Here is a 7,137-nt window from a genome sequence, read left to right on the forward strand (position 1 = left end):
ATGAGAACTGACAGGTACTCCATCAGAACTGAGGCCCTGCAGAACTCTGGTTGGGAGATGTGGTGCGGACAGGGGTTTGTGCTGGTCTTCTGGGGGCGGGGGAGGTGGAGGGGAGCTTGCCATGCTGGGACTGAGGCAAGCCTGACTGATTCACACAGTCATTTTTCTTTAAGATTTTTATTTATTTATTAATGAGAGACACAGAGAGAGAGAGAGGCAGAGACACAGGCCGAGGGAGCCCACCGTGGGACTCCATCCCTGGTCTCCAGGATCAGGCCCTGGGCTGAAGGTGGTGCTAAACCACTGAGCCACCTGGGCTGCCCCCCTACACAGTCACTTTTAAATGATATTTATACTGTGTAGAAATTTGTAGTTTGGTACATTATTTTTTTTCTTTCAGCACTTTGAAGTTGTTCTTCCACTATTCTTTTCTTTGTTACTTAATTTTTATTTCATGATCATGACCTTAACTCAGCAATCTAGCTAGAGTTGGAGGGAATGAGGAAAATATGGAAGCCATTGAACTGAAGTGAGAACACAAAGATTATAGGCTATTTCAAGCAGATGAAGGTGAAGAGTTGTCCTCCTCGGCTATAGAAAGAATGGCTTGATGTTTTGAAAAAATACAAGTCAGGGAACCTGGGTGGCTCAGTGGTTTAGCATCTGCTTTCAGCTCAGGGCGTGACCCCGGGGTCCTGAGATTGAGTCCCACATCAGGCTCCCGGCAGGGAGCTTGCTTCTCCCTCGGCCTGTGTCTCTGCCTCTGTCTATGTGTCTCTCATGAATTAATAAATAAAATCTAAAGCAACAACAAAACACACAAGTCCAATTTATTAGATTTGTCCACAATCAGCCATGGTGATCTTCTTGATCTTGTCATTCCTGGATTCAAAGTGCTCCACGGCTTCCACAATATCCATGCCCTCTTTCACTTTGCTAAAGACCACATGCTTGCCATCCAACCACTCAGTCTTGGCAGTGCAGATGAAAACCCAGGAACCGACTGTGTTGGGTTCAGCATTTGCCATGGACAAGATGCCAGGACATGCATGCTTCAGGATGAAATTCTCATCACTAAGTTTCTCTCCACAGATGGACTTGTTGCCCTGGGAAGTACACGTGAAGTCACCACCCTTGCACTTAAATCTCAGAATAATCCTGTGAAAGCAGTAACCTTTATAAACAAATCCTTACTTCCCAGTGCTCAAGCAAGAAGGTTTTCTGATGTCTTGGGAACTTTGTTTGGAAACAGCCCAAAGGATATCAGCCCAAAGGCTTACCATGCAAGGTTATGTCAGAGAACACCATGGGGTTGACCATGGCTGGGAACAGGAGGAGCTCTGAGGTAGCAGCATCTACAAGGCCACTGTGCCACTATTATTTGGGTCACACTATTTTTGATGAGATGGCTGTGTATATCAACTTTGTTTTCCTGTTTGTATTGTGTTTCTTTTCTCTCTGGCTGCTTTATAACAAAATTTAAATTTCTTATTATCCCTGGATTTCAGAAAATTTATTAAAATATTTCTTGCTATGGTCATATCTGTGATTAATCTACACGAGATTCACTGAGCTTTGCTTTTCCTTTTTTTCTTTATTTTCTTTATGTGTGTGGATTAATGGCATCTATCAAATTTGGAAATATTATTCCTTGGAATTGTTTTCTTCTCCTCTCCTCTTTTTCTAGAACTGCAATTGCACATATGCTAGCCTATACGATACTGCTACACAGATAACTAATACTGTTCATTTTCTTTCAGTCTTTTTTTATCTTTGTGTTTTGACCTAAACTGTCCTTTAAGTTCTCCATGCCTCCATTTTTTTCCCTCTAGTGTTTTACATTATTTTATGCAAAATTCATCCAGTGAATTTTGTATCTTAGCTATTACATTTTTAATTTGGAAAAATTCTTTCTGTTCTGTTCTATGAAAGCTATTTCTCTCCTAATTATCTTCTTTTCTCCTCTACATCCTTGAGCATTTTTATTATACTTATAATAAATATTTAAAAGTCTTGCTTTCAAATCCCATGATGTCTATTATTTCTAGGTCTTTTTCTTTTAACTGATTTTCTTCCTTGGTTATGGGTCACATTTGAAAATTTCCATATGTCTAGTAATTTTGTATTGGATGCTTGACTTTGCATGCTTAATTCAGAATCCTACTTGGCTGATAGAAATGCAAATAATTCCCAGCTCTGTGTGAGCACTGGGAATTACTTAATTTATAGTTCCCTGAGAGTCATCTTGCTTGGATTCCTGGAGTCATGCATTGTGTAGGTACAGGTCGGTAAATAGTCAAAGACTCAATAGGATTCTCTTTTCACTTTGTAGTTATCTCACTCTGTTTTTTTCTGTCCTGCAAATTTCAGTTTTCTCAGACTCTACTAACTCCTCTCTTCATCTCCTCATCTTGATGAATTGCCCGGTTTTGCCTGTATTCTCGCTTCTCGTACTGTGGTCTAAAAACACATCTAGTTAAGAAGCCGAGTGAAATTTTACTTCTCATCTCATCTATACCTTCTCTCAAGGTTTGCAGTCAGTGTTTCCTGTTGTACCAATGCCCAGGCGCAAAGGTTTCATCTGTCTTATTTAGCTCGTTTAGCAGCCAGTAAGGTCAGCACCAGAAATGTTCATGGACAGAAGCAGGGATTCAACACGGCGTGGTATTTTAATTACAGACTGTATCTGTCCACCACTCCGTGAGAAGTAGCTACTCATAGAGTAACTGCCCTTTCCCATCTGACACCGCCAGTCGGTATTCTAATAACACAGATAGTGGTGTTTGTAGCAACAGACTGGTTTCCAAGCTTCCTAATGCTGGTATGTAAGCGTCTAGCAGACTATTCTCATTGCTTCAATCATGGCCTTCCTAACTCAAGCCCTACTAACAGTTACAGTTCATTACTGAATCCACAATTATGCAAAATTTGTTCCTAAGATTTTTTTTTGAAATGAACAGAATATGCCAAATCTCACACATTTATGAAAACAACAACAACAACAACAACAACGAAAATATGCCAAGTTTAACCAAGCTTTTAGGTACAATACAAGGACTCATTAGGGACAACAACAGTGAAAAGATAGTACTCTGGGATCTTTAAAAAAAATAGACCAAGGTTTCTATCAAATTATGTCATAAGAAATAATAAATTCCCTATAATACAATATAATAAATCATTTGGATCCCAGCTATTGCCACAATATATCTTAATATCAAAGAGAAATAGCAAATACTATACCACGGAGATATGAAAATGCATTTTAAAACATTTTAACAATGATTTTCAAAATAATTTATGGGAGCCACAAAAATGTTCTTTATTAAAGAAAAATCAGAGTCATGATAATTACTAAAGGATACCCTTGGAAGGAAAATCTTCATATTGAGTATTATTATACCGATAGGATATAGTTGTGACAATTTTAATTTTATCACTAATAGCTTTTATTTGTCTTGGGGAAAAAATTAAGCATGATGTTTTAGCGTTCAAGCAAATTTGTGACAAACAGGAAGACTGCAGCACACCTCAGTTGGAACATTTTTCCAAAAATGACAATATAGGTAACTTTTATGCATATTTTATTTAACAAAAAAGATTGCTAGAATAAGGACACTACTGTGTTTTTCTTTAGCTGAATATGTATTTTAAAAATGAAAGGCAATTGAAGCTATTCACATTTTAAAGGCCATCTTCATTAGCAAACATTCATGACAAGTGTTGAAATATTTTGTCTTCACTTGTGCATTTCTCCATAAGGATTCACAATCTGGCAATAGTTTCATTAAACATCTAAGATTACTTTGTCAGTTTGCATTTAAAAGCAAAAAGTTATTTAAAAAAATAACAGCTAAAATATGTGCTCAAGAACACAATCTGTGCTAATGTTAAGAAAAGAAACTCAAATATGAATTATAGCATTCAAAGCACAGAGAGAGAAAAAGAAAAAAGTCAATATCCAAAGATAAAATTTTTCTAGCACAAACATTTTTGAGTACATCGTATCTCCAGATTAGTAATGAACCACTTACGTAGGCAGGGTTGGGGAAGTGGTTAGCTTTGAGTGAATTAAAATCTGAGTCATAAAAATAAGCTTTCTAATAGAAGAGAAACAAGAGGGTGTATTAATGTGCAAGCCATCTTTAAACTTGACGTTGATGGGCTTTCGTCAATTTTAAAAATTAATGATTGAATTCAGTTTAAAGTTGACTTTAAATAATTAGAATTCAATATTGCTAACGTCTGTTAGTGATTGGGCTTTCAACTAGGAAATGATAAAAGATTGGGTGTCATGCTGGTGCATGAACAATAATCCAGAGAGACAGGCTTAAGCAAAGGCAAAGATTGGTAGGGTTAACTCTATCCATGGGATACCACGTGTAGTTCAGACTATATCACTTGGCAGAGTCAGAGAAGAGTAGTAAAGAGAAAATAAACTGCTCCTTAATTCTAGATTTGACAGCATTGGAGGAATAATTTTGCAGACTCTTCCAAGTCATAAATTCACAGTTTTCTCACCTATGAAACAAAGAAGTATTCATCTAGTCTGGGTAAGTTTTAGGATCCTTTCTAATTCTAAAAATTCCATTACATTTTAAATTAACAGAAAAAAAGGTCATAATCAATGGAAAAGCCAGAAGTTTGTTCTAAACAGAAATAAAAATGATTTCAAATTCTTTCAGTAGAAAATTTAAAATTTTGTCCAGTTACATCAAATATTACATATACTTGTTTAAAGTGTTATATTTGTTATTGCTTTGTTTCAAATAAATTTCAGGTGCTAGGGCTAGAATTTAAGATAATAGTTGAGATCATAAATAACTTACAACCTTAACATTCCCATTCATCTATGTAACTAACCTATGTTTGTTATCAGGTGAAATTATGAATGACGAAAACCATAAACAAAATGAAAAGGCAACCTAAAATATTTGCAAATCATAAGTCAGTAAGGGGTTAATATCTAAAATATATAAAAATTCACACAACTCAATAGGAAAAAAACAACCCAATTAATAAATGGACAGAGGATTGGAGTAAATATTTTTCCAAAGAAGATACTCAAATGGCCAACATGTATAGGAAAAGGTGCTCAGCATCACTAATCCACAGGGAAATGCAAATCAAAACCACTGTGAGATGCCACCTCATACGTGTTACAATGGTTATCATCACAAAGACAAGAAATAACAAGTGCTGAAGTGAGATGTGGGGAATAGGGATCCCTGTACACTGTTGGTGGGATGGAAATTGTTGCAGCCATTGGAGGAAACAGTATGGAGTTTCCACAAAAATATTAAAAATAGAGGTGCCATACGATCTAGTAATACTACTTCTGGATCCAGAAAGTTTCCTTTAAATTTTTTTTAAATTTATTTTTCATGAGAGACAGAGAGAGAGAGAGAGAGACAGGCAGAAGGAGAAGCAGGCCCCATGCGGGGAGCCCGACATGGGACTCGATCCCGGGACCCCGGGGTCACACCCTGGGCCGAAGGCAGGGCTCAACTTCTGGGCCACCCATGTGTCCCAAGCTTTCCAGTCTTTAAGGCTTTTGGGAGTTTATGACACCTTCCAGGAAAAAAAAAAAAAAAGTCATCACTACACATTTCTTTGAAGGTGTTATGTGTGTACAGCAATATATCAGAGAATAAGTTTGTGAAATACCTACAGGATCCTATTTAGAAAAGCTCTTCTTTCTGGTTTACCTCTTAACTCAGACAAATGAAATCTGAAACCACCGCTCAGGTGATACTGACTGCCCCCCGCCCGCCCCGCCCCGGCCCTGCAGACCCCTGCCAGCTCAGACCACCTAGTAGTTTTGAGCTAAATTCCTGTGCAGATGTACTGTGTAGTACTACCTAGAGGTAGTTCACCTCTGGAATGACCTCCAATCACCTTTACTTCATTATAATACTAAAATCTCCACCCAAGGAGGAGCCTCAGCCTCATTTACATAACATCCAAAGTATATATTGGCATGTTTCCTTGAGGTGCGTGCTGGAACTTATGCCCACCTCTACATATGATGCCAAGGCTTCCCTATCTAAATACTCATCCTAACCTAAGCAGAAGGAACCCATTCACCCTCTCTGGGGGAGTCAGGGCTTTGGAAACCATTCCCCATGATTTATTTGATGAAAATAAAAGTTTTCTTTGTGTGACAACTCAAGGAAACAAAGGGTGCGTGTGTATGTCTGTGTACGTGTATGTGTGGAGAGAGAGATTATAAGGACTTTTCACACCCACTAGTGAAAGTTACCTACGGCTTTAGACTCAACACTAGACACATAGTAACCTTGCACAGACTCATCACCAGCTCCCACAATTGCTATCATGGGTTCTTTATTCCATACTATTCATAACAGCTCCCCTACTCTGATCAATCTTGAAAGACAGCACTTTGATATCAGGATGCCAGGAAGTACCACAAAAAGACTGACGTGGGTGCTCAGGCTTTGGCACAGAGTGGTGAGGCGGGGAGAAGGGTGAGCCGGCAAGGCATCAGGGAGACTGTTGATGAAAGCCAAAAGGACGCCTTGGAGAGTATTAGCAAAGCCCTTAAACACCTTTATAAAGACACCAGTAAGGGCTTATGGGAAAGTGATGAAAATGGTATTGGAACCCTAGAAGAAAGAGTACGCTTCTTACATGGCGACACGACGTCTAGAAAAACTATTTCCCTTAATCATGTAGAAAATATCAACTACACTAGTGCACTTGATGATAGGGTTAAGATTTCCAGGCAAAATGCTGGTTTGTTTCTGTTTTTGTTTTTGTTTTCCAAACTATAATGAAATGGGAAAGGGAAGACAAACGAAACAATAACTCTTTTTTTTTTTTAGTGGAATTATGAGAAAATATAAAGGATCTAACAGTCTTTTCAACCAGCAAAATGTTCTTGAGTTAAGAAATGGAGGTGGGCGGGGGGTGGGGGGTCACTGGGTGACGGGCACTGAGGGGGGCACTTGATAGGATGAGCACTGGGTGTTATGCTATATGATGGCAAAATGAACACCAATAAAAAATGAATTTATTAAAAAAAAATAAATAAAAAAGAAATGGCTTTGAGCAAAAATCAAATGTGGAGTGGGGCTATAAAATTCTTACAAAGAACTCACAAAGATCTAAGGTAGC

The 7,137-nt window shown here is 38.1% G+C and overlaps 1 pseudogene; it reads right to left on the minus strand.

The window, feature by feature from the left end:
- Window positions 1–833: 833 nt before the first annotated feature.
- On the minus strand, window positions 834–1,320 carry LOC118350839 (peptidyl-prolyl cis-trans isomerase A-like; annotated as a pseudogene).
- Window positions 1,321–7,137: the final 5,817 nt, after the last annotated feature.

This window comes from Canis lupus, chromosome 15 (genome assembly GCF_003254725.2).
Source record: "Canis lupus dingo isolate Sandy chromosome 15, ASM325472v2, whole genome shotgun sequence".
Taxonomy (NCBI): domain Eukaryota; kingdom Metazoa; phylum Chordata; class Mammalia; order Carnivora; family Canidae; genus Canis; species Canis lupus.